Genomic DNA, 27,731 nt, shown 5'->3' with positions numbered 1-27,731 from the left:
TGTCTGCAATAATTCATATCTAAAATGCAAAATATTTGCCGGGAAGTCAGCGGACGCAGTTTGACTACATTCTATACTATGGTCGGCTGATAAGACTTATCTGGCTTAGCCGAGCGCCTTATGAATGCTAAGTAGGTAGCCCGCCCATCTTCATTCAAAGTCTTCATAAACAAAGAGCTGATAAGCACTTTGTCGTTTTTGCGGGAGGGGTTCTAATCTGCTTTGACGCAGAATGAATTAACACGACTTGAACTTTTCGGGGAGGATTCTTTCAGGGCAAAAGGTTGGAAGTGGGAGCAAATCAAGAAAACGGGAGTGAGCAAGTCTAAGAATGTGGATTGCTGAGAGGAATGTTGCAATCAAAATTCATCCATTTCCGCCATGACCGCTGACTATTCGGCGACAGAAGTGGGGCACCGGCCCGATTCAATTAGCTGACCCTGCGTGTTTTGGGGATGTCACGGGACGAGCGCATGAAAATTCCACACGGAGATCTCCCGAGTGTGAGGCAGACTACTGACAAAACGATACTAAAAACGGCCGTCTGACTCTTTGCATAATCCTGTTGGCTAAGTAACAAACTAACTATGAATGAAAAACTGGGCTGGGTCTCGTCGGGACCGAAAAAAGAATAAGGCCGGCTGATTAGTCCCGAAACAAACAAACAGACAAAAAAATCCATGTGCTGGTTCTGGTGGGGCACTGCCCCAATTGGCCCCTTATGCAAGGTGATCGGAACGACGCCGGAAATTCATTGATGGTCTTTTCTTTCTGGTTTTGTTTTTGCATAATCCTGATAACTTTTTTTTTTCTTAAGGCCATTAGATTTGCTCCCAATAAAAAATTGATCTGCTGTGTAAATTCAAAGCGTTGTCTTCAAAAAGAGACCAAAACTATGCCGATACTCCAAATGGTTCAAGTACAGCATCACATTTACTTTGGTGCACCTTTTGTTCAGGTAAAACGGCCAGGTGGAATTGCAAAGGGCTACGCAAGGTGGGCATTCTGGTCTCGGTCATCGCTGGCCCGAGGTTGAAGGATGAATGCGGACAGCTGGAGGGGTCAGCGGTTAAGGAGTTGCAGAGGGGGGTGTTTGCAGCCCACTGAGGATGCCCCACACCTCCACCCCCTGCTTTTCTTCTAGCAGGGTCGTGCAAAAGGATACAACGCAGCAGGCTCTCCACTGAGGAGGCCAAATTAACCTTCAAAAATTCGTCATGGCACAGTCAGCTGGACCAAAAGGTTAGAAGAAACCTAGTCCATAAAACATGAGCGCTATTTTCATCGTTTCATTGATCTCATTTGAGGAGAATTGTCCGAACACAACGCAATCCAAAGCGGAATGGCAGCAGAGCGCAGACCTCCACCAAGGTCAAAGAATCCGGCAAAAGTGAGTGGGTTTGAATTCTTCCGGCGCAGATGAAAAGCAACGGTGCTGTAGCATTTTTAAATATGGCTAAGGGCCAATTTTTCAATCACGACTCCAAATGAAAACATTTGATGACAAATTTGCCAAGCGCCGAATTTGTTTTACTTTGGGGTTCGCCCGTGCTTACGTTTGTTCATTAGAAGGCTACTTCCCGATTAGCGCCTTGCAGCTAACGCTAGTAAACCACCCAATGCCTTCAAGACACAAAAAGCCAAAGAAGCTCCAGAGCGACGTCGGTTTGTCGTAAATTTGCAAGGACGTTAGGACATTGGTAGTCAGTAAAACAAAACAACAAAACAAACAAAAGAACTGCACACTGTACCATTCTGATTTGTTTGTCATTGAGTTTGTTTGTTAGCAAGCTACTTCCTGGTTAGTGTCCAGCAGCTAACGTTAGCTGTCCGCCCCATCCATCCATCCATCCATCCATTTTGTCATCAAAAGGTATACTTTGTCGTAAAACACGTAGAATGCAAAGTAAAAGTTTTCTTTCCTAAAATTATTCCATTTTGTTATGGAAGATTTGTAATAAAAAGAGTGTGATTTGTCATACGACAGTATTATTATTGTAAAAACAGTCCATTTTGTCATAAATCATTTTCAGTGTTTTTGTTGTCGATTTTGTCATTTTGTCGTACAATCACAAAATTGGACGATAAAAAATGATTGTGTAACGTCCTAAGTAGATGTTGTATTCAAAAATGTCCATTTTGTCCTAAGTAGATGTTGCCTTGAAACAGCACATTTTGTATGAAAGCACGACGCTCTACATTTACAAGTCAAAGCATGGTATAGTGGCGTCCAACTTTCTTTTTGACTGGCCTGAAGAAAAACAGAAGGAAACGCGCAATCTCCGCTTCCTGTCGATCCGTCAACAGCGTCCAAAGGAAGTCTGGCCCGCCGCCGCAAGCGCGCGCAACTGCGCCGCCGTCGCCGTCACTCACCCTGACGAGCTGTCGGCCTCTCTCGGCGCTCGGCGGATTCAAGCGAGGTAACGAGACGCTGTCTTGTCGCTGGCGCGGGACTTGAAAAAAGCCGCTCTGACGGCTTTGCGGCCTGACACTATTCAAGCGTCAAGGTGGCACAGCTGGGATTTTTGGAAAAAATTAGATCGATATTAGCGTACACCGCTGAAACATAATGCGCAGTTTGAACATTAACACTGCGCCTTAACATGGGAGGGAAACTGATGACATTCAAAAGTGTTCCAAATCAAAGTTAAATACAAGTGAACTGTATTTAACTGTTGTGAGTCTTCGACTCACTCAAGTGTCAAAGTGTCACCAGAGCAACTTTACTGTTTGAATGGTACAGTTAAAAATGAATACATGGCGGGGAACTTGTAGCAGTGTGCCGCAAAGCGTATTGGTATTTCATTGATTCCATTTTTTTTTTTTTTTTTTTTTTAAATGTAGTCGAAATATGTTTCTGTATAAATTCTGCATGGCACAATTTTCTGTGTTAAAAGGACAACAAAAAATCCAAGTCATTTTGCTCTTTGGAGGATTCGTCAGCGCACTGTCATCAGTCGAGCAGCAACCAGGCCGGAGAGGAGGACGGCAAATATTCAGCAAGAAAAAGGCAGCATCCACATTTGCCGACAAAATCAATGATTGAAGGTGAGCAGGACGCGGCGTGCCATTCTAAAGCAAGAAGATCGTAAAAAGGGAATCAGTATTCAACGCGGACGAGAGCAATAAGAGCAAAGCATAATAGCGGCCGTGCAAATAAATGAGGCGCTCGCCATTCATGGCCGGCACGCCGCTGACGGATGCCGAGCGCGCGGCCCGCGGCGGGCAGGTGCATGCCGGGAAGCGGCGCGGGGGGCCCTCCGGGGGGAAACAAATTACCGCTGAAGGTGCGACTTTCCCCGCCTCCGTCCGGGACCGCAATTTTTACAACGCCGTTAAATCATCTGGCGCTGGCCGGCCGCCCGCGATGGAGGGGAAGCTCTTTGCCGCAGATTTAGAGCTCGGGACGCCGCCGAGATGTATATCCACTTTATGGTCATTAGCCCCGAGCGCGGGGAAAAAGGCTGCCTTTAGCTTTCCGGCTCCCCATCCGATTCTACCGGTTGCTGGCCCAGTAACGTCCCCTGGAAAGACTGCGAGGAAATCAAGAAATAAATCACATCAAATCGGTTTCACCAACGGGCACGAAATCCGCTTGACGTGTCTGTCATGACAGGACGCATGAAAACGTCCGCCACGTTGGTTGGAAGCAGACATTTTGGGCAGAATTCAAAGCTCGACATTGACGTGGAATCGACTCGGAATGGGTCAGTCTTGTCTATCGTAAGTGGAAGCGCGAAAAAGCCTCAAGAACCCAAGCTGGAAATTCAACAGCACGTCCGCTGTTTCGCTTTGAAACAGCAACGTTTTTTTTTCAATTCCAGGACTCGAAAGCTGAAAAAGAAATAGAAATACAAATGAAAAAAAGCCCCCGACGGCAGTTTCAAGGCTAGACGCGGGTCGATGTGTCGATCATGAGAGCGCGCACAAAAGGTCCCGAGGACCCATGCCCGGAGCTGAGCAGAAATTTGGGCTCGTACTTTACGGCGCCAACCGAGCCCACAGACGGCCGACGCTATTTTAGGAATTCTTTTGGCAGAGGCCGCGAAATGTGTGCGGGCGGAGCACGGGGTCAAAGCGTGCCGATCGTTTGAAGGATGCGCCACGGGAAATGGCACGCGAGTTCACCTTTGTCGCCGCTTGCGGCTTTAAGGATTATTTTCTTTCTTCATCTATTTTATTGGAGCTCCTCGTTACTCACTCGCGCTTGTGGCGACAATCGAGCACAGACGAGCAGCAGTTGCATAATTGGAGGCCGGTGTTGCAGCAGAAAATGAGTCCTTAAAGGATGAATGACTGGATTTTGTTTTATACTGATGAAAACAACATGAGAATGAACAGAAGAATAGTTTATCACAGTGGAAGGTTGAATCCAATTCAAAAGCGCTTCCCAGGTAATTGCTGCATTTGCCTGAAGAAACTAGTTGCCGTCATCATTCATTATTTCAGGTCACAATTTCACATTTCGCCACTCATGACTCAAACGCTTGGCCGGGCGAATATTCGAGCAAAAAGACGGCAAAGTCGAAGCCAAAAGGTAAGCGGAGCTGCATTGCTAGCACTTTTTATACGCACTGTAGCTATGCTCCCGGTCCTCATGGCATCAAAAGTTGGCCCACCGCAGTGGGGGGGGGGGGGGGGGGTGTGAGCAGTGGCTCATCTGGTTTTATGCAGTGTTGGTTGTTGTGCTCCAAGTTAGGCACCGTGTCGCAATGAATGGGAGGAAGGGGTGAAAAGCAGGCGGCTCACCTTGCGCACAGCTCACTGTCAAAAGCTCCTCGGTTGCTTCAACGAAGACTTTTTTTTTGTATGTTGTTTCTTTTTTTTTTTTTTGATAATTGCAAGATGGCGGCCCGAGGAGGAGCCGCCGGGAGACAGCAAGCATATTTGGCCAGGACTTGAGAGCTGAGACAAAAAAAGATGAAGAGGACGCAGATGGTTCCAGTAGAACAAGGGTGGGCAACCTATGGCCCGTGGGTCTTCCTCCGTCTCAATCGAATAATATTTTAATGAATGCACAGTCACTGAATGCAATGTTGTTATGATCCTTTCGGCTTTTCCCCTCAGGGGTCGCCACAGCCAATCAAGTGCGCGCACGATTGGCATCATTGATTTGGCAAGCATTTTTGCTTGGCGGATGCCCTTCCTGACGCAAGCCTATTAGCAGGGCACACGCACACCGACACCATCACTGAGCGGGAATCGATCCCACGCTGCCCGCACACAACTCGGGCGCCTTGTACCGCTGCACTATCGGTGACTGGTAAATGAATGCAATAAATAATGGTAAGAATTACAAAAGAGATTTTAAAATGATGATAAAATAAGCTCAGATCAGGAGCGCCCTACGTCAACGTAGAAAAGGCCTCAGTGGTTGTCTCTGTGGATATTTGGCTCCAGCCGCCCAGCCCTCCTCCTCGGCCGCCGCGGATGTATACATTGCGCGAATATGGCCGGGCCAGTTGTTGCCGGCCGGCAAAGCAGACAAACGGACGGGAAAAAGCAAGGCCTGCGCTGTGGAAACAATGTTTGGCTGGCGAGGCAGACGCGCGGCAGGTTGGGCGCTTTGGGCCAACAACAACAGGCGCCTCCATAATCCCGCAAAGCAGAAGGGTTTTTTTTTTGTTTGTTTTGTTGGTGGCGGTGGCGGCGGTGGCGGCGGTGGCGGAGGTGGCGGCGGCGGCGGCGGTGTGCCGTCCAAGATAACGGCCGAGGATTCTCCGGCAAAAATTCAAAGGCAAAGGAAAGCCCTAAGCATCCGTCTGTCCGGCCCAACCGTGCCGTCCCGTTTTGTCGCTTCGAATGAAAGAGACAACAAACACAAATCCCGACTTTCATTCGTCCTCTTTGTGGCGGTGATTAATCAGCTGCAGCCTGCCTTTTTTTTTTTTCCTCCCCGCCTCGCAAATGAGCAAAGAAAATCCCCCCAAAAGGGGACGCGGCCCTCTGCTATGGGTGGATTTACGGCATTTTGCCGGCGCCGCCAGTCTTCTCGCCGCCCATCAATCGCGCATTGTCAACGCAAGGCGGAGCGCTGCCGACTCATTACGGGCGCCGCGTTCTTTACGGCGGCGGTTTACAACTCGAGAACATCACGAGATGGGATGTGAGCTAGCATGCGCGGATAACGAGCAAACGTAGCGCGTGTTCATAAATTCTCAAATAAAGCATCGAAAAAAACCGGGTGCATTTTGATCATGACTCATGAGCCTGACTGACAAAAAGGACAAGACAAAAGGCTTGGCTAACATGACGCCAAGATGATGATGGAAATGCCGAACATCAATGCGCGTGAGGGCCGTTTGCGACATTGAAGACATTTCCTGGCCAAATGGTGACTTCTGATCTGTTCAATGGCTGGAAAGTCACAAAAGACTGTTGGACATATTCATGGAACAGGTCAATCAAAGTTCCTTCAATCCCAAAGACAAATGCCTTTGTCTTTTCACGGTCCAGCCATTCAATCCCAGAAATTTTATTTCTACATATATATATATATATATATATATATATATATTTTTTTTTTTTTTTTTCAAGCGTTAGGGGAAAAGAGGGGCTGAAATTGAATCATTAACAATGCGTTTTTTGCGCGTTTTGATCCAAAACAATTTGGAACATTGTGCGGAATCTTTTTGGTTGCCAAGGTAAATGATCTTCTAATCTAGGAAGAGCATTCGAATTGATGATACGTGAACAAGGTTGGCTATACTTGGGTCCAAAAAAGACTCACTCGTTTTGGATGTGCATTTTTTGGGGGGTCAAAATGTCATTTAGAACATTTTCCATTCATATTTGATCCATCCTGAAATCAATTTCAAGTAAGGGAAAGAAATTGGGAAAGCAAATCGGCTCCCAAGTGGACATTTTCCCATAGCGGTGTTCTCGCTTTTGTTGCCGGCGGTTGGGACGTTAATGCCTGCGTGTTGTCGTCGTCGTCATTTGGAGAGGAAATTGGCACTCTTCTACGAGCTGCGGTACGTTACATTGTGGCAAAGTGGCATTTGCTGAGCGTTGTCCTATTAAAAGAGACGAGATTTAGCCCAAAACGTGGAGCTGACTCACTTTTTGTGAGATATTACTGAAGAGCAGACAATTATTCCGCCGCGAGCATTGTGTCATTTCCCTGTAGGCAGAGAACCTCCAGATGGAGGTTAGGGTGACGGCTTGGATGATTCCGTATGCTTGTTAAAAGCTTTTCTTGGCCATCATCTCCCCTCCCTCGGACGCACTAAACTCCCTTAATTAGGGTCCGAGACTTGATTCCCCCTCCTCCCTCACTCGCTCGTTTCATTCCACGTCGTAAAACTCCGAGCAGGGGCCTCCCTCCCTCGCCGCCTCCCTCCACTCAAATGCCGGTTTTCAGTCTTAATGGGGATCCTTTTGCTTTTTGGCACCTGGCGCAGGTTACGGGTGCCTGCGGGAAGGGAAGGCTTTGCTCTTTTAATGAGCTCCGGCGGAGTGCTTCCACTTGTTGTTTTTGGAGAGGCCAGCTTGATCCACTTGGCTCGGAGGAGCGGCGGATCCAGCAGTCGCGCACGCAAACAATCAAATGTCGCCGTGATGAGAAATTGGTTTTGTTCTGGGTGACGCAGCAGAGCGTCACAATTTTGCTCGCCGGGCTTGGATTGGCCTCGTCATATCAGCCTCGTGCCCAGCTTGCGCCGCTTTGAGGGAATGCTGAGTGCTAAGCTAACTAGCCAACACGACTTCAGACAAAGATAATGGCATTCCAAAATGATTCGAAAAAAAAGCCTTGGCCTTGACCCAAAAATACTCAGCCAATAAAAAAAACATGATCGCAGTTTTTGGAAAAGCTGCCACCGATTCAGGCACAATCCGGATGGATTTGCTTGCACGCTATCGCTGCCCAATTTAGGACACGAGAGGAGTTTAGTGTGTTGTGTGGATTCGACTGAGATGCTAATGTGCTTCTATTGTGTGGAATTACTCAAGCTACCTACCATTAATGTGGATCTGACGAGAAGGTTTTGTTTTGCCCGCCACCGATTTATACCGTTGGCAAGAACCTCCATTATTCCTCCTCTCAAGCTTGAATTAATTAAGGTGATTAAAGATGTTTCTCTTGCAGCTACTTTGTTGTTCCTACAAGGCAGAGTGGGTGGATTTAATGGCTATGGCTCCAAATACTCTTGTCGTTGCTATGGCGATCGCTCAAACTATGCGCGGATGTGGATTTCTGGAGGCATTTCTTCCACCCCAAAGTCTGAAGAAGCCTCGCTTCAAAAGACACAAGCGCTCGACCGTTATGCTTTGGAGCGAGCACTTCGGGCTCATCTAGTCCAATTTTGTCGCACCATGTGCAGCCTGGAATTTGGGAGCCAAATGATTTTCCCATGCACAAATCCGGTCGGTGCGTCTTTCATGAGCAGCCCCACCAAAAAAGTCTCAACGAGCCGCACCCCAAACGAGACAGCAAGTCTGCCATCTTGGGCCACGTTCGGCTCACTTTGGTCATTTCCAATGGCTCTTCAGAGACAAAGCTGTCCTTGAGAATTCGTCCCAATGTTTCCACATTGCTGCCAAACGCGAACCGCGGCCACACGACACTCGGGGGACACTCGATTTTCATTTTGCTCACAGCTTGGCGGTGGACCACTTGCCGTAGACGGCAAAATTGTCGCATGTTGGGGGAGAGGGCGGAGAAAAGATCTGTGAAGAAGCCAAGGTCTTCCTTTTTTTGAGGGGAGGGGGGGGCTGGGGGGGGGCGAAAAGGAGAAGGGCTCGCCCACCCGCTCACTCGGAGCAGGAGCAGCTGGCACGGCAACACTTGCTGACAGCCGCCAAAGTCGCTTCACATCTGCTTGTCAAATCTGCGGGAATATCAAGACAAATAGGACGGGCTCCCAGCCGGCGCATGCGCATGGCGCATCCCTCCCTCCGAGTGAGAGACGCCGTTGCTGCCACCGTTGTACGTCCACATGCCAGGCATGACTCATCTCGTCCAAAAGTGGACATTTGCATGATGTCCAGCCCTCGGCAGACTCACCCGTGTGCGTCCTGCTGTGTTCAAATGGGACGTCGCATGGGCAAACATGAGCTTCGCATGCCGTTCCATCTCCCCATTTGTTGTCAATTCCCAATTTGCAAACATTGACGGGAGACATTCCTCCGCCACAAGTCATTCCCGCCAGGCTGCTTATTGCTTGGATTAATCGCCTCCTGCTGGCTAAACGCCGCGCTCATATTCTCCGTGCGCTTTGTCAAATTAACCGACTGCGCCGGAGGAAGACGTAGAGCAAAAGAGAGGGAACCCCGTCCATTTGGGATTAGACACGGCCCAAGGCGGCGACACAACTTTGGCCGCCCGCTGGCAACGCTGCCAACATATTCGGATGCACCTTGGCGTGGCTCAAGACGGCCGCTAAAAATATGTGCCCCCCCAAAAAAATTGGCATCAATGCGCCACAAGCCACAGCTTTGAATCCAAACTTTTGTGCCACAAAATGGCTGACAGAGATTTTCAGCAAAGCTCTTTGGTAAATCGGTGGCAAATCGGCCGCCGCCCAAGGTGGACCTTGAGCCTACTTTGGTCGGATTTGCCCAAGGTGAAATTTGAACGCGGCACCGCTCGGCCCAAAATGTGAAAGTCGGGAAAAAAGCGGTTTGGCTGATTTGAGGTCGGGCTGCCAAATCGACCATCAGCCTGACTCGGATCAACTTTGTCATCCCAGCGATTGTTCGTGTTCGCAAAACATTTCTTGTCACTGCACTACTTTTCAACTAAGGTGAACGGTTTCCGGTGCAAAATGAAACGCTAAAATGGACGGGGTGTCATTTTACAGGAGATGATCATTCAAATGCCACGGTAGCGCTCGCTCGTCATGACATGAAATCCCTTCCCCGATGGCGACGAGCCGCAGCCGCGTTGGCCGTTCTCGAGGCTTCCCCCTTGAACGCAGCAGACGGCGTTAGCACAAACAAGGCCTAGGCGGGCCAAAGCACATTTGTGGACAGGCAACAAAAGCGACGGCCACAAATGGGCTCTTTGGACTCGTCTCGCTTTAAATATTCACGCCGGGCCGTTTTTCATTGTTCGCATCCCCGCGTCTGCTTTGCCATTCATGCGCTTGTTGCCGATTAGCCGCGTGGAAAGCATACCGACTCAAATTGTTTGACAAACAGTTGATTCGGATGTAGTGTAGAATTCATACCACGCTGATCTTATGTGCCTTTGTAGCGTTCTCGTGTGCGCTCGGGGAATGCTCCCACGTGTTATTCAAACGCTCAACTTCCAAGCAAGCTCACTCGGGAGATCACCCAAACAAAGTTTCCATTTTTTGGGGGTACTTTTTCACCGATTGACACAAAATTGGGCGGCCACACGGCCAAAAAGTCCCATGACCGAGATTGAACAGGGAGCGGGCCATTTTGCCTTGAAGCAGCCATCTTGGGCCGGCTACGAGGCTCGCAAAGTCCATTTGCAACTGAGCCCCCGGTCGGAATCGTCTTTCCCACACTGACGGGCGACGCCCATTTGCACACAAACACCTCAGCTGCCGGATGCTGTTCACTTCACTTCACTCAAAAAACCAACGCTGAGCTGCTTCCATTTGCCAAAGTCCAAAACAAAGATCGTCTTGGCCCAAATGGCTCCATGTAGACCAGAACACACAAACGTGGATGCAAACTGGTGCCGGATGCAGACGAAGCCACTTCCTCTCTCTGTTCATCTCCAACACACTCATGAAAGCAAAACCTCTTGACACTCTAAATCACTTGATTGACTGCAGACAAGACCGCAAAAAAAAAAAAAAAGCAGAAATGGATGCAGAAAAAATCTCTTTCAACTCAACTTTAGAGTTACAGTATTTGACGGACTGCAGCAAAAAAAAAAAAGTAAACAGGTGAGGCAGAGAAATCCCCTTTGAGCATGCACTCTACATTTGAAAGCGAAAACTCTGGCCTAATACTTGAATTGATACACAATCACAAAAAAATGCAGAAAAATGTTCTGTCGCCACTCAAAACATTCCAGAAATCAAAATGAGAACTCCTCATATATGGACTTGAATGAACTGACTGACTAGAAAAGCACCCCCCCCCCCCAAAAAAAAAAAAAACTCAGGTGCCGGCTGCAGAAAAATCGACTGCTATCACAAATGCTGCTTCTTGAAATGTGGACATGAATAATATTAAATCTAAATTTGACAAGGACAATGCAGTCAAACATCGAGACAAGCTTGCAGCTGTTAGCAAATGCTAATTCTCAACTGCGGTCTCCAGGTGGGCTCTTCCACAACATTGCAGAAACTCCTCACACCTTCAAAACTTGACCACCTGCAAACAACACCATCAAAAAAATCAGGTGCTGGATGCAGACAAAAAGCCTTTTGATGGACTGATAACTAGACAAGATTGCAAAACGCTCCGAAATGCGCTCCCAAGCTATCCGGGCCTTTTCTCCGTGGCAAATCCCAACTGAAAACTCTTCACACTTGACCGACCATATCCAGATAAGACCACAAAGATCTCAAGCGCCGAATCCCTGGTGAAGCCAAAGGCCTTTTTGGAAAGGCAGAATTTCAAATGAAAACATCCCTGCAGAAAAGGCCACAAAAAAACATCAGGTGCAGGATGCAGCAGAAAAAAAAAAAAGTGTGTCATTGTCACTCTCAAAGCAAACGCATCTTTTGACAATGGCGGACGTCAACGGGAAACTGCTGAGCGCACTTGCCTGTGAACCAACTTGAGCGGCCGCAGACCCACAAAAGCGCAGGTGGCGGATGCCCCAAAATGGGCTGTTCTGCGCCCGTGTCAGCCCCGAGCCCCCCCCCCGGTCGCCCGCCAGCCCGCCCGCCCCCCTCTCGCTGCCGAGCCGACGCAGCTGCGCCCCTCGCTCCAAAGGCTGAGCGACGCATAGCAAGCAGGACAGAGTGAGCGGTCACGCGGTCACGCGGCACAGCGGCCGATGCTTGACCAAGTTCCACAACAAAATCCAGCGGGAGAGTCGAATAAGGTTTTTCGACTTGGGAGGGAAGCCTTACCTCTTAGTCCGATGCCACAGACTGGCTGGTGGCAAGCTGCGTGCGTGCGTATTTGCGTGCGTATTTGCGGGCTTTGCTCTTTGGGGCTTTTTGTCTTGAGAGGCTCAAATCGAGTTGAACAAGTCCAGCGCCAGCTAGGCAGGCTGCTTAATTCCCCGCCATCCCCTCGCCCTCAAATGTGTCCAAAGCGGGAGTGGGAATATTCCTGCTCAGAGCCGCGCATCCCTTGGGCGGCCGGAGCCCAAATCGCCGCTGCTCGAATCCCGGCAAAAGGCGCCGGGCAAAAAGCCCGCCCTTCCCAAAAACATTTCTTCTCTCCAAAAAGGACAAAGAAATTTAGAGCCGCTCCTCGGCTGGCGTCTGCTCTTCCTCACAAGTCGGCCGGCGCCGGGAGCGCACACGGCGGTGCCCGCGTGCATGCGCGCAGGGGTGGGCGCGTGCGCGTGCGCGCGTGCGTGCGTGGGAGCGGGGAATGCAGGTGGAGTGCAGCGGGAGGCGGCGAGCGCCAACTGGATCCGGACAGCGATGTGAGAGGCGAGACGAGCATTTCTTTCTTAGGGAGGTGGGAAGAGAGAGGGCGAGCGAGCGAGAGAGCGAGCGAGCGAGCGAGCGAGCGAGAGAGGGAGAGACAGAGAGAGACACTCAGGCACGAGCGACCACGTGAACAGAGGCGAGCATGGAAAGCCGCTTGAGCATTTTGGGGCCCGTGCACGAGTACACGCTTTGACCCCAAGAGTCGGACAATTCGGCGCACTAGTAGAACAAATCATGAGGGTGGTAGCATATGCACAATTCTCTCAAGGCCTCAAATAAGTACCCCGATCCAAACTTTGCCTACATTTTTTTTCTTTTTGGAAATATATGAATAATGGCAAAACAGTTGACTTTTTTGCCCAGGTGCCTGAGCGCCACTTTGGGTGTATGCGTGCGTGCACAAGCCTGAGCAGGACACACGAGTAGAATGCCTGCGCACTCGAAAAACACTCGGGTCAAAAATAACCCAATTTGGGTCAATTTGACCCACCTTCCCAATTTTGTGGCTTTGCAAAAAAAAAAAAAAACCTGAAAGTTTGGTCAAATTGAGCCAAGTAGTGGATTGCTCCATTTTTGCCCCAAATTGGGTTATTTTCAACTCAACTGTTTTTCAAGTGTGGTGACATTGACTAGTAGTGAAGTTCATCATATCACAAGTTGTCCTACTAGTCAAGTTTTCTTGTTCCCCATGCACTACCGCATGAGATTTCTTGCATGTGAGCTTTTTTGTGGAGCCGAGCTCGATGATCAACTGCAGGACCCCGAAAAGGAGTAAAACAAGTCTGCGCGTGTGTGTGTGCGTGTGTGTGTGCGGGTGTGTGTGTGTGTGTCAGTCAGCCTGGCGCATTGACAGCAGATCCTCTTGCCAAGGGTCATAAACATCGATTGAAATATTTAAAGAAGCGGCAGTTGAAGAAGCGCACGCTTAAAGTGACTGACGCACACGCCTACTACTTCATTTGAAGGGAGAAGTGTATCAAGATCGATACGCGTTTTGAACGCTCAAGGGGACAAAGGTGAAACGGGATTGCGGGCTCCAGTCTCGGCTCTCCCATTATGAGGACATTTAAAGGAGAAGCCCCAAATCCCAAGCAATGATGTAACATTTGAAAGGCACACTTCTTTGAGCAGCGGCCCGCGCGCGGCTATTATTAGCAGCTCGCTTTCCGGTTGGCCGTCGGCGCAGACCAGACGGACAAATGAAAGGAAGAAGAATTTCCGTGGCGAGCGGCCGGCCGCTTGGCCCGCCGGTCCGGCCGTGATTTGATCCATGGAAACGATCAGCCTTGCCATTTGGAAAAACAACAAGACGAGTCAGCGGCACCGGAGAGCGCAGAAATACTCGGTGGACGCGAAGGCGCCCGTTAGCGCGCGCAAAAGGTGGCGGCCATCGTCAGCATCTGTCAACAAGAAAAACTCGGCAACCGCACTGTACGTAAACACTCGGAACATACGCGGATGCCGATACCAGCCATCGGGCAGCGACACTAGTCAGCGGCAACCGGTTTGAGCGCCGGACGTCGTCATCGCGACCGAGCGACCGCGAAAGGGAGCCGATAAAACGAGGCTTTGAAACGCGGCTAACGGAGCGAACGGGGGGCGCAGAAGAGGAATTATTACGCGTGCCAGCCCGGGCCTTGTCCTCGTTTCAAGCGGCGGACACTATCTGCGGAACACGGATGCGCTTTTCACGTGTGGCAGGCAGGAAACCAGACGCGAGAAGTCGTTTTCATGTAAAACATGCAAAAGCTGCCCCAAAGTGGGCTAGCTGCCGCCGCCGACCGGTGGGCCAGCGTGCTTCCTTTTCAGGCTTTTGTGCAGCATAGCGCAGTCACCTCTTGTCACAACTCTTCAAGCGGGTGCCTCATTTTCGGGCTTCCCCCCTGTGCTTCCTCTTCTGTGCCACAATGCTGCTGTGCTTCATTTTCACACTGCCGTCACGCTCATCTTGTGCTTCTTTTCAGGATTTTGTAGAGCACACCTAGCACGCACACTCACCCTGAGCATCCTTTTCAGACTTTTGTCCAGCATAATGATGCTGCACTTTCCCTCTGCCATTCTTCCCGTGTAGCAAACTGATGCCGCTCGGTGCTTCTTTTCCAGGCCTGTGTAGAGCTGACTACTTCCGCACCTTCCCTCTGCCTCTTTCTCATTTTTTTTCTCATGTAGCACACCGCTGTCGCACGTTGACATTGTGCTTCATTTTCAGGCGCTTGGGGAGCTCGCCAATTGCGCTTCTTTAGCTGGCGCACGGCAGCACATTTGCGTCATGCTCATACCATGTGCTTGATCCCGAGGTAATCCGACACCGCCGTCTGTTCATGGCGCTCTCATCCAACCAGTTTGCGTTATTTGTCCCTCCTGATTGAACTCGCAGCTGGAGGGGATCCTCGCCGAGCGGAATACCAAAAGGCCACAATGGAGGGCGGGCTTTTTTTTTCTTTTTTTTTTTTGCCTCGGCCGGGCACAAATTCATCCGAGGCGATGGGGGGACTCCCCGGATGATTGAACGTAACGACGTGTGACCGCATGAGGTGGCGGCTCATCGGAAACGGTAATGAAGCCGGTGATGAGGAGGAGGAGGAGGAGGAGGAGGAGGAGGAGGATGGACCCCAAATGAAGAGAGGAGTCCGGGTTCGCAGGTGAAGACGTTCATTTTGTTTTTCCACAAAGGACTTTTCAGAAGGAATGTTTGATTTTTCTTTTTTTTTTTGTGTAAAAAAAGTGTCAAAATAAGAAATAGTTGTGACGGTAAAATGTTCATTTCACGGAAAGACCTGAAGTGATAAAAATGAAGGCGTTTGCGCGCTTTTCACTTCTTTGGGCAACTCTTATTACAAGTGGCCAAACTGTTGCACTCGAGGCGCAACCGCGAATTGACAACTGATCAATTCTCAACGCTTTACTCTCGATCTCGTCTGGACTTGACCCGGACTCGGGCCTTTGCGTGTCGGACTCGACGAAGGTGGACTTGACCGCGGCCCTAAAGTCTCGCTCTGTTTTTAGCCAGTCGATAAGTCGACTGTCCGGACTTGGACATTTGGATTGAACCGACACAAACGAGCATTTCGGCGCCCATTTAGGTCGTTGCTACAGTACTTTTTTTTTTTTTTTTTTTCCCCCACAACTTCCATTTTCCACTTTGCGCACGTGCCCCTCATGTCGACCAGAACGTGAGGCACAAAAGTCGGCCGTTTTGCGCAGCTTGCACTTGATGATATCAATTGGCACGGAATGATTACTCCTATACAATGCCAAGTTGTGCTTTGGTTTGTTTGTTTGTTTCATTGTTGACTTCTTGACTGCACTTTTCGAGCGAACGATGAAGTTTTGATCTATGTGTTGTATTTTGCGTTTGCGTGACAAACCTCCGGCGGGGGAGAGCAGCCTCCACCCGTCGCCTTAGCTGAGCTGACGGTTGCCAATGAGAGTGACACCCTCCTCCCTCCTCCCTCCTCCCTCCTCCCTCCCCCCTCCTCCCTCCTCCCTCCTCCCTCCCCCCTCCTCCCGCCTCCCCCCTCGTCCCTCCCTCCCATGTTCCGCCCGAAGACAGAGACGTGTCATACCTACTGAGTGGCTGATTGCGGCGCCGGGCCGTCCAAGGCGATGGCGGAGGCGGCGGCGACGAGGCCTAATTGAAGAATGACACCACCCAGAAAAGACGCACCATCGTTTGCCGGCCTGAGCGCCGGCGGTCAAAGCGGACGATCGTCCGCCTCCAAAAGGAGCGTCCCCCTCCGTTTCGGCAGATGCCTCCAAAACGATTGCCCGCCGCTATAAACGCACTTTCGCTGTCGGCCCGGCCTGCCTTTATTTGACGGCAGTGAAATTTGCAGATCAATTTCAAGGTGGGCGTGCAAAACAAGGACAGACGACTTCGTCTTTGAGGGCATCGAGGAAATGCGGCCGCCGCTGGAATGAGTCACCTTCCGTTTTCTAATGGCCGTACTCGTTTGAAGACTGCACTTCATGTGGGTTGTTGTCTAATCGTCCTGCGGTTAGAGAACGTGGGTTGAGCGTTGCCCTTCCATTCGAAAGCGAAAATCATTTGGGGAATTTATGAAGATTTACGATCCAACACAAGAGAGTTTTCTTTCTATAGTCCTCGCCTGCCTTGGTCGTTGGATTAGTGAGGAACGTAGCGCCCGGAGGGAAGCCTTTCACCCGGGATGGCGGGCAGGAAACCGCGTGGGACCTTCTGTTTGTGTGCCCATGGATGAGTTTGCTGCCACTAGGGGGCCCCGCCCTGACGCGCGACAAGCTTTGACCTCGCGGAACGGACTTCTTGCAGTTTAATCGATGCCGTGCTCCGCCCACACATGATGATGACAACTCAAACTTTGGGGAATTTTTCTATTGCGTAGACAAAGCTCAAAGTTGATATTAATCTGATCAAACCTCAAAAAGTAGGTTTCGCAAGAATGAGCAAAATGACTCTGAACCCGGCTTGTGGGGCTGCATTTTCAACATTTCCCGGGACCGTGAACTACTCGTGAAATGCAAATGACCAAAGTCACCTACAGTCCAAATTGCTGCTTCAATCCAAAGGGGCCGCGTCTTTCCGGGCATGTCTTCTTCAAACTTTTTTTTTTGTGGGGCCACTCATGCTAGACATACGTCAGCCCCAGCTAGCAAACGTCATGCAGGTTGAGGGACTGAATTTTTCACCAATCCCAGTGTTTCGCAACAGACCAGGAAAAAAAAAAAAATCTCCCATGAATCAGTCATACCGGCACGTCTTTTTCGACATCTGCGTCGGCACCGCCTCACAGCATTGTGAACCACATCGAGCGCGATCCTTTGCGCTGCTGAGCCAATCGGAGCATATGACTGGCCAAGCCCCCCCATTTCTTTGTCAATGCCCTTTTTATGGACAAGAACGGAATATTGTGATGCTTTTCGCCAACCTGCCCACAATAGCGTGATAATTGTCGTATCATGAGTTCATATCGTGATATTATTGTATCGTGACATGGGGCCCTCCCGAGAGCAGATGATTTTCCGCCAATATGTCAAAGTGCCGCGGTATAGCGCCAACTACTGCTGAGGAGGCTGAATGTCACATTTCCTTTTCCTCAAGTATCCATCCATAGCTGGTATCGGCAGCCCCGATACTCGAAATAACACCGGCATAGGCCCGATAGCGCCGCCTAGTCTCGGAACTCGCCCGTCCCTCGTGCTTTGGTCACGTGGAACTTTTGCCAACACTGTGGAGAGAGCGCAGGACGGGCCATCCATCGCCAACAGGCAACAAACATCCTTGATCGGGGTGAATACTCCGAATCCATTTTCATTGAATTTCCAGTCAAGGTTGGCAGAATTCCTCGAAGCAGCTGAGTGCTCTTTGCTTTACGACTGACGGGTCGCAAATCCTCTTGTTGCCGTCTCTGTGAACTCTTCACGCGTCTCGTGTATGTCGAGCATTGATCTGACCTCCCGCTGAGCAATTAACCTCAACCGTCTGCTCGCCTTTCATGTTTATCGCCTGACTCGCACTCACAAAAACTCACACGCAACGGTGAATTATGGATGCTAATACGACGGCGGGGAGGGGCCGAAGGGGCCGGGGCGATGGGCTTTGACCTGCATCGGCTTGAGCCGAGTGAACTTTCCACGCACGGATGCAACTGTGCAATTAAGCGGCGATTAGCTTACTGTAACAACGGAGGCGAATTCATCGGAAGGCGGGGGGGGTTGTCGGGTTAGCACGTGTTAGCACGTGTGCGCCCGGGTGCGTCGTGCGTGCATCACAGCGGGACAACAACGGATGCCTCGCCGCGCTCGACTCCGCCAGCAAAACAGTTTCCGCCCCAGTAAATTGAAGTCAAACAAATTGGATTCATTCTCTCAGGTCCCGCATCCTTTTAGCCACGCACGGACGTTCGCCATGAGCCCGTCTGAACTCTGTCGCCAAGCGAAAGAGCGCCATCTAGCTGGCGCGGCACGTTCTCAAACAAGTGCGGAGACTTTGCCAACTCCACGTGTAGCAGTTAGGGCTACGTTAGGCAGAAGGGCAATTCAGTTTTACAAATCAAGCCGGCCGCCATTTTGGTGGCATTCCAAGGCCTTCAACTTGGGTTTACTGCTTTCCCATTATTTCCCATGGTAAAAAAAGAAAAGAAAATACTAAAGCACAAAAGAGCTTTCTATTGTTATCGCAGATGTCCCCGACGCAACATTGGCACTGGACTGAGTGTCATTTGAATGAACGAATGGAGCCCTGCTGTTCAAGCTCGCCTGCTTCTGTTTGGCCTTAATCTTATTTTGCCGCCTCTGAAATGAAAACATCAAGTGAAGTTCCCCCCCCCCCGCCCAAAAAAAAAGGACCCTCCCTGACTCTTCAAATCCCATCTCTCGCCCGTCGCTGACTTTTTCTCCCCAACTCAATATAAATATTTGTGGATTCATATTGTTGTTGTCTCCCATTCATTCAATTGCCAAGCCAGCCTGTTTTTTTTTTTTTCCATCAACCAGGCAATCTGACCTATTTCATATTCAGCCCGTGGCGCACAAAAAAAGAAGGGTAATAGGAAATTGCTCTTATTGCTGCCCGTGAACAAGAGGGCCACTATTATAACATCAGCCCACTCAACAGCGTCATGTCGGAGGCCGCCTTAGCTCAATTAGGCCGACACTTTGGTGCTACATGAGGCTAAAACAATCATCCCTGCGCAATTTGCAGCTTTGCGTCTCAAAAGGGAAAGTGGCTTCCCTCCCCCGAGGCGCCGCCGCCGTCTCGGCAAACAGCGAGTAAATGAGATTGCGGCTGTCAATCAACACTCCGAAAAGGGGAAATGCACCAAAATGCCCTCCGTGTGTCAGAAAAGAGCAAGGAAAGCGTGACACGTTTCTCCCGGCAAAAGATGGATGAATACGCCCCAGCTCCTTGCCGCCATTTCCTGTTGTGCCGCTAAGTTAGGAAAGTCAAAGTAGAATTGGATTTCACTCACAGTTGAAGCCATCAAATGGGAAAATTGCATCAAGGTGGAGGCGGTGGAGTGTAATACGGCAAAGCTAAGCTAATGTTCGCGCATGCCTCGATCGCTGCCATTTCTAGTCATATTTCCTCAAATATAAAAAAATCAGCTCGCTACTCGGACCCGAGCGATGAGGATTTTTTGGGGGAGGCTGACGCCGTTTCCGATATTTGGCAGAATACAATTCCGATAACCGATTATTTGAAAACAAATTTAACCCATTCAACGACAAAGGAAAGAATTACAGACAGAACATTCGATGCTTTCCAAAACTTTAACTGAAAAAGCGGCAAAGGCTTTTGAAGCAGCTAGTAGCAGCGGGCCAGAGAACCGGTCAGGCCGTAGTTTGGACACATTATACAATGTGAGAAGAAGAATACTGTTTGTATTATTTTGGAAGTACACTGTGATGCGTGTTGAACATTTTACAAGTTGCTCCATTTTGCGGCTTCGCGGGCAGCGACGATCATATCGACTAAGACGTGTTCAGTCTCCCGGCGTGCTGATAAGCGTCGGCGCGCCCAGCCCGGCGCTTGGCCCGAAACGGCGTCCCGAGGCGCTCGCCGCTCAATCCACATGACCACTTTTTTAATCTCCCGGGTGTGTTTTGTACCAGTACAGCTGCAAATACAGAGCCACCAGCTCAAGACCACAGCAGAGCTTCATATGTTTCTCCTCGGCTGCCGTGTGGAGAGATTACCTCTTTAAATGTGTTGCTCGGTGGAGAAAGGGATGCTCATTTGCTCACCGTTTTAGTCGCTAAATCAGGGGATTTCTTAAATGCACAGCACGCGCACATGCCTCTGAGTGAGTGGGGGATTAAAAGTCTAGTGTACATTTTTTTGGTTGAGGTTAAAGGGGGTGAGCAAAGTCCTATACATGTTTATACATATATGCACATATACGCATACCTATATACTGTATATACGTGTGTGCATAAATCTATCTATATATACTGTATATACATAGATATATATATATATATATATATATATATATATATATATATATATATATATATATATATATATATATATATATATATATATATATATATATATATACTGCATACATATACACATCCCTACCATGTCGATTCACCACCCCACCCAATATGACTAAATGGAATCATTCCAGGTGAAAATGTACCGTTCTCGAATCGCATCGTACCCCGTGTATCAAAATAGGCATCAAATTGTCTTTTAAGGAGGAGATGCACGTCCATAGCGGTAATATTTTAAAAGGCTCATGAAATACTGCTACCGGTATAGAAGTAAGACATTTCCCTGGTTTTCCCACCCCGAGCTGTGACGTTTCTACAAAATATGGTTTTTACGAGGAATGGCGAAGGGGGATGTTGAAGATGGCAGCCGAGTTGAAAAAGTTTGTCAAAAGGCATGTTGGAAGAGACGTGGTAAATATGGAATGGATGCTCCAAGGGCTTTCCGTCGCGAGGTATCGCCACCGCAGGAAGGTCAGCCTGCCCACTGCAATCATCATCATCTTTGAGACAAGACAAACTTTGGAGTTTGCCTCACGTTTGGCCATATAACTCCAAATTGCAGACGAGCAAGCGGCCAGACGCTTCGCACGTCGACTCCCGAGACCTGCGACCACAATCAACGCGATCTTCTCGGAGTCCATACTTCAACAACGTGAGTGGTACCTTGACTTACTATTTTAACTTCATCTGTGACCAAGCTTTTGGCACGCAGATTAACTCTAGTGGGGCACAAATATTTGGGGGGGAAATGTCATCCTTCTCTTAAGAGTGTGATTTGATTTCTAAGAAAGGACTTTTTGAAAAAAATAAATAAAATCTGCAGAATTCCACTCTTACCAATTTGGGAAAGCTCCCGTCTGGCTGAAAGATGCCCACTGACAGCTAGCGAAGCGCTGGCACGGCGCTCGGGCCCGACTACTTTGCTTTTGCCTTTTCCAACATTTCCGCTTTTATTGAAAGCTTCTTCACATCTAGATCAGGGATGGGCAACCTAAACGCTTTTCATCAGTGCTACTGCCACGACAAAAAAAAACGCTATTTTCTATATGGACACAATATATGCATACGTGCTCTTAGTATACTTCATTTCTGCCAAGATCCACAATCCTAACCCAACGACAAAGGCTTTGAAGCAAACAACAGAATCAGCGCATCCCGTATTTTTGTCCGCCTTGCATAAAAATGACTATTCAAGGACGGCACAACACCGATGAACAGCGAAACCGACATTCCGTGCGAGAGCTCATTTTGTGCATTATTTCACAAAAATAAACTTTAAAAAAATCTCAAATCAAATGTTATTGAGGAACCGTTTGTTCTGCATATCATTCCAAATCAGTGTGCCGTCTAGTGGCGAATGGTGATATTACGTCTCAAAATTACAGTCAGTTCAACACCTGCAAATTTCCATATGCCCATTTTTTTTTCTAAATGTATTGGTTTTCCATGATTTCCCCCCCGCCTTTCAAAAGATTTACGACAAAAAAGGGTCAAACAAGGCACACGGAAACCTGAAAATACTCCGTGAAGGCGCACCAAAGTCTCAAAAGACCGAGCGCACGCCTGCGTCGTGAAGTGGCCACTTGGAGACCGCCCCCACATGGCCGATCGCGGCGGGTGTGCCTCCGGCTGTGACAGCCAGTAGAATGAGAGAAAAAGAACAAAAAACAATGATGATAGAAAATAACGGCAACCATGATAAGAATGCGTTCAACGAATTGATTCCTACTTCTACTGATTCGCACTCAAAAGCGATGCTAGCACCAACCTCCCTCGTCCTGAGTCTCGGCAAACATTAAAGGAGCGTTTCATACGAGCGCAACGGAAGGACACAGATGGCGGCACACAATGTGCGGTGGGCAAATTAGCTGAAAGTAATGAAGAAGAGTCGGGGGACGGACTAAGCAGCTAGAGAGGCTCTTAGCTTTGCAGCGTGAGTTATTTTCCTCATTGCATACATTTATTAGCTGTCCTACGCAACAGGAATTAAAGAGCGTATGCGCCTACGTATGTCGCCTCCCCGCGGCAACACTAATGGTGCAAGGTTGGCCATCAACAAGTCACGGGCGCACTGAAGTAAAAGGCACCGCGACCGGCAAAGATTGCAAAAGGAAAAGAATTGGAGCTAAGAGCAATCACTTTCGACCTTTTGCCACCATGAATGTGACCTACAAGCCGCACAATCTTTGAATTGAAAAAGAAGGACGCATTTGAGAGAGGGGAAGAAAGGGTGAGGAAAAGCCCACGAGAACAGCTGAGCTTTATGCAGGCTTTATGATAAGCTCCTGAAACTGTTGGCACTTGGGTGCCGAAGCTCACTCCATGTGCTTGGACTTGCTTGACTTACTGAGTCTTTTTCCCATGGAACGGTCCAGCTTATCGGTCACGTACCATTGATCTTGTCGGGACAATTTTGACATCAGAGCAAAGTGGCATTTGAAGAGGGGTGTATTATACATATATTCTATAACATGCACAGTATTTGAAGGTGGCCTTTGGTTAATTACATGTCTGTGATCCAACCATCAAAGCGGCCGTGTTGTGTGGCGCGCGCAAAGAAAGTCATTAAGCACCAACAGATAAGGTTGCGCTGCATCTGGCAAAGCGCCGTGGACGCTTTCCAAGCTTTTTCAATTCACTTTGAAAGTGGCCAAAGCGGCCTCGCTCACGCTCTGCTCCGGCTGTGACTCCCTTTGTTGTTTTCTTTTTTACGCCCGATGGAGTGAGCGCGACAACCATTTCGAACGCGGCCCCATTAGAAGACACATTTGTAATTTTAGCCTCCGGTTAAAAGCGGCTGCGAAGAATTTATGAAGAGGGAAATCCACCGTGGCAGCAACAGTGGATGAACGCCTGTTGCCCTACTTGGGCTTTTTTTTTTTTTTATTTGGGGCTGGGGGGGGACATTTTTTCCTTTGTTATTTGGTGACCATTTTTGACTTGCTACAGCCAAATTGGACTGGCAAAACATGTTTAGCGTATTGCTCCCAGACCAGAAAAAAAAACGTTTTGCATTATATTGTGATAAAGTCCTTGTTTTCATGTGATACGTTTCGCATTGTAACGTGCTAAGCTTCGTAACTAAGTGAGCAATACAACAAAATAAATTAGACATTGAATTTCACATTTGAACGTGGTACGTTATCAAGTTATAATGTGATCCGGTTCACTTTCACTTTTATTTGGTAAAACAAAACAAAACCTTAGAAACCAAAAGTACTAGATGCATAAACGCACTGCTCTTGGAAAAAAATATGGCAAAGCGTTTATTAAAAACATTTTAGATTTATTTTCTTACCTTCGTGAATCTGTATTGTTGAATGTGTGCCTGAGAATGAATACGGATTTTTTTTTTTATGGGAACATTAGCTCGGAAAATGTAGATTTTTTGGATGAATCAATATTTTTGCCATAAGGGACTGAAAAGAAAGAAGGAACAACAACAACTTCTCGTAAAATGACTACTTTAGTCGCGTCACGTGGCATCTTTTTTCACCAAATTGCACAAGTCATGTCCTATTTTCCCGAGAACAAAGTCCTATTTTTGTCAGCAGATTTGTACGTAAACCTCTTGGTAGACTTGTTCCATATTCTTCCAGTACGGTCCGATTGCAATCGGTTGAAGCGCATTTCTTGCCGAGGTCCCGGCCGCGTACAGGTTGGCGGGAAGTATGAAAATGGCAAGTAATGGGCGGATTATAGCACTAAAGCCCAAAACGAGGACGGATGGCAGTGCGGAGACGACTCCTCGCCCGGCGCCGAGCTCACACGCTGTGAAATGCGCGAGATAGAAAGCCCGCAGGTATCACCTCGGCCAAAAGCGCCGTGACCAAAATAAATGGGGCAGAGCTACTTAAAATGTCTCCAGCTTGGACGCCGACGACGGCGCCCGGGTTCCCGCCAATCTAAAAAAAAAATCACATTTAAAAACGAGGGAAAACCCTGACTAGCAAAATGAATCAGTGGTGCTTTTCCACATCACAAAAATGATATGAGACTCCAGGTGGACCCCACACGGAATACAAAACAAGGGTAGAAGAGGCAAAGCATGCGGAATACACATAAAAGCGGAATATTGCATGGGTGCTTTGCTTTCCATTTCCCCAAAAAGCTCATTGGCGAAATCAGGGGTGTGCAAACTTTGGTGCACCACGCTTGATTTCAAACGGGACAGATGAGCCAGGTCAGTTATATAGGGGGAAAGAAATGTATGGAACATGCGAACAAATGCCAGTTATTTGTCTTTATTATTAATTGAATCAAGTATTTTTAGGTGGAAAAAAAATGTGAACGTTTATTCTACTCATATTTTCATGCGATTGTTTTAAACACATTGTTTGTCATTCATTTCCTTACCATGAATTCACAAATTATTGATTGAAATGTATGCTGTATTTCTAATGGTTTATGAAACAAGCTTTATTTGATCCGTGATTTTTTTTTTTCTTAAACACACGGCAAATATTATATAAAATAAAAACAGGAATACCAAATTATTCTCAAGTAATTATTGATTTCAATCATTATCATACAATACAATTTGTCTTTTTATTTTGTGGGGAGAGGTTCATTTCAATATAAGAAATGTTTTTTGGCCATTATAATTAACTGCCCGATTATTTTTTTTAAATGTACCGTATTTTTGAATGGTTTAATCTACTTCATTGTATTTTTTTGTTCACGAGATCGTTTTTTAAAAACACATTTATGATTAATGAAGCAATTAGCGAATAAAATGAATAATTATACTAATATTGTGTCTAAAGTGTTTTTTTTCATTTATGATCAAATCATCCTCATTTTTAACTATATTATTTATAATCGCTTGTATTGAATGCTTGATTTTACATTAGTATTTATTTTTTTACAAAACGAATTATTTCATGATTGAAAATCAAGAACAATAAGCATTAGCATGAATAAATCATTTGAATGAAGCATCTTTGTTTGATTGACTGGCTGCCACTCTACAGCGTGGCCCACGTCTGTCGCCAGCGTAGTCTCCAATTATCAAAGCAGCGGCCAAAGTTAGATAAATGCGCCGTTCACATTGATTTGTTTTTCCAAGTGGTGCCCGCGCTTCCCCGCAGAGGAGTTGTCATTCCCACTCGCTCAAGGTGAGCAAGGCACGTCGCTGCGAATCACCCGCAAGCCTCCGAGCCCGCAAACGAAAATGAGATGTGTCATCAAAGCTAAGCGCTAACCTTAGCCTTTGTTGCGCGGCGTTCAACCAGCGAGGGGTCCTCAGCGGGGCTGCCGGCGGGGGGAGCCCGCTGGAAGTATACTTTGATTTGCAAGCACCCAAGCGGAAATGTGAGCAGGAATACACGCTGACTACCAAAATGGATTCTGCAAATAGGAAATGGCAGCCATGGAGGAAAACGGAATAATACATGCCGACTAACGTTGCCCTTTCATTTGAATTCAACCTAAAGCAAAAATGCTGATTTTCAACAAAGTTGCATTGATCTATCCCCAAATGCATTGGTGTCTTTCTCTGCGTTATTGCAGTGAGAATTAGCTTGAAAAATATAGGACTAAACTCCATTTGAAAAATTCCACAAAGTTGCACTGATCTGTGGCGAGATTTGGTCTTTGTGTATTCGATAAAACTCCACCAAATTCGGTGAGAATCGAATTTCACAAAACATGTTTGTCCTTCCGACAGGCAGCTGGTAAAGTCGTGCGTGGCTACGTCAACCGAACTTTTTTTTGCCCCAAAATGTAGTGGTGTCTTCCTTGGTGTATTCAACCCCCCTCCATCACATTCGCCGTCAGCTGGCTTTGGAACGGCCCAATGTAAGCATTGGACACCCCTGCAGACGGACCAAATACAGCAGACATCTTACTTTCCCAATCCCAAATTCCAAATCCTCACAGACTCTCCGTGTCACTTTCCCTTCTGCTCCGACCGTAAAATAGATACCGCCTGGTCGCAATACATTCTGGTGCTGCAGAATGAACTTGAAAACTTGCTTATAAGAATGGAAAGTGACATGAAAGAAATGTAGCTGCTGTGCAATGACTTGGGTTTCTAATCTGCAGAACGGCTATGATGGCTCTGAGGCACGCACACGCACGCACGCACGCACGCACACACACACACGCGCGCGCTATACGAGCAGTCGATCACGCGTTATGTCCTCACGGCCGAGGCGATTACACATGTCCGCTAATGACACGCGGGGCCCTCCATACTAATAGCGTGAGAGTGGCGAACTTGCAAAGTGGATTTTTAATGACCATAAGGTCCATGCGGGAATTCCATTTTACATTAAAAGCGGGAGGGGCCGGGGGGGCCGACATCAGATCTGGAGATGAAGCGATGAGGAGCTTTGTTGCCGCGGGGAATAACATCACTCGTCCTGACATTTTCATGTTAAGAATTGATTTTATGCTAGGTTTTTCTACAAAACTGAAGTGAAGCATGCTTTTTAATGACTGTACATCTTCATTATGACTCATGCCCTTTTTTTTTTCCCAAATAAATTAGGACCCTTTTAAAAAGTTACGACTTGAAATTTGAAAACATCCGTCTTTATTTTCGTAATTTTTTTCTTGTGATCATTATTACAATATTCTTTTAATAACTTAACTTTTTTTCTGGTAAAAATGCATGCGTTCTCATAAAATGACGACCAAACCACATTCTTGTAAATGTGTAAAAATGTTCGCTCATAATGATTCAGCTTTTTGTATGTAATCATTCATTTTTCTTTCTTGTAAAATTGTGACTATTCTCACAGTTCTGAAGTTTTCTCCTACAATTCAATCTTTATTCTTGGAATAGTTCCACTTTCTTCCAATAATGTGTTTTCCTTTAAGTCTTTATTTTTACAATAGTCCAACAATTGTATCTTGCAAAACGGTGACCTTTTTTTCCACCAAAATATCGTTTTCTTTTAAATCCTAAAATTTCATTGTACTTTTTGTAAAAGTCTAATCTTTATTCTGGTTATAATTTTTCCCCTCATAAAATGATGAACTTAGTTTCATAATCAAACTTTTTTTCTTGTAAAGTTGGAACATTTTACATGTATATATATATAGATATGTAACATTTTGTTTTAAAACTACAACAGTACTACTTTCCCTCATAATGCTGCACACTTTTTCCAAAATTCAAACTTTACTTCACCAGGGGGCAGTAAAATGCATACACACATCCGAGAGGAGATTTAACTGTCGTAACCAAGCTGTAGTACTAATCGT

At 47.6% G+C, this 27,731-nt stretch overlaps 1 protein-coding gene across 3 annotated transcripts in view; it reads right to left on the bottom strand.

Moving 5' to 3' along the window:
* sgcd (sarcoglycan, delta (dystrophin-associated glycoprotein)) overlaps positions 1-27,731 on the bottom strand; it is a 116,557-nt gene that overhangs the window by 68,170 nt on the left and 20,656 nt on the right. Inside the window, exon 1 of one of the 3 annotated variants that reach the window (XM_086012392.1) lies at positions 12,006-12,557. The exons of the other annotated variants lie outside the window; for them this stretch is intronic. The gene's annotated coding sequence lies outside the window, so the exon portion shown is untranslated. Of the gene's footprint in view, positions 1-12,005; positions 12,558-27,731 lie in introns of those variants that run through there. 3 annotated transcript variants of the gene reach the window in all.

Source organism: Filicampus tigris, chromosome 17, assembly GCF_054856515.1.
Source record: "Filicampus tigris isolate MCC_2025a chromosome 17, RoL_Ftig_1.0, whole genome shotgun sequence".
Classification (NCBI taxonomy): domain Eukaryota; kingdom Metazoa; phylum Chordata; class Actinopteri; order Syngnathiformes; family Syngnathidae; genus Filicampus; species Filicampus tigris.
This window is presented reverse-complemented; position numbering and strand designations above follow the sequence as displayed.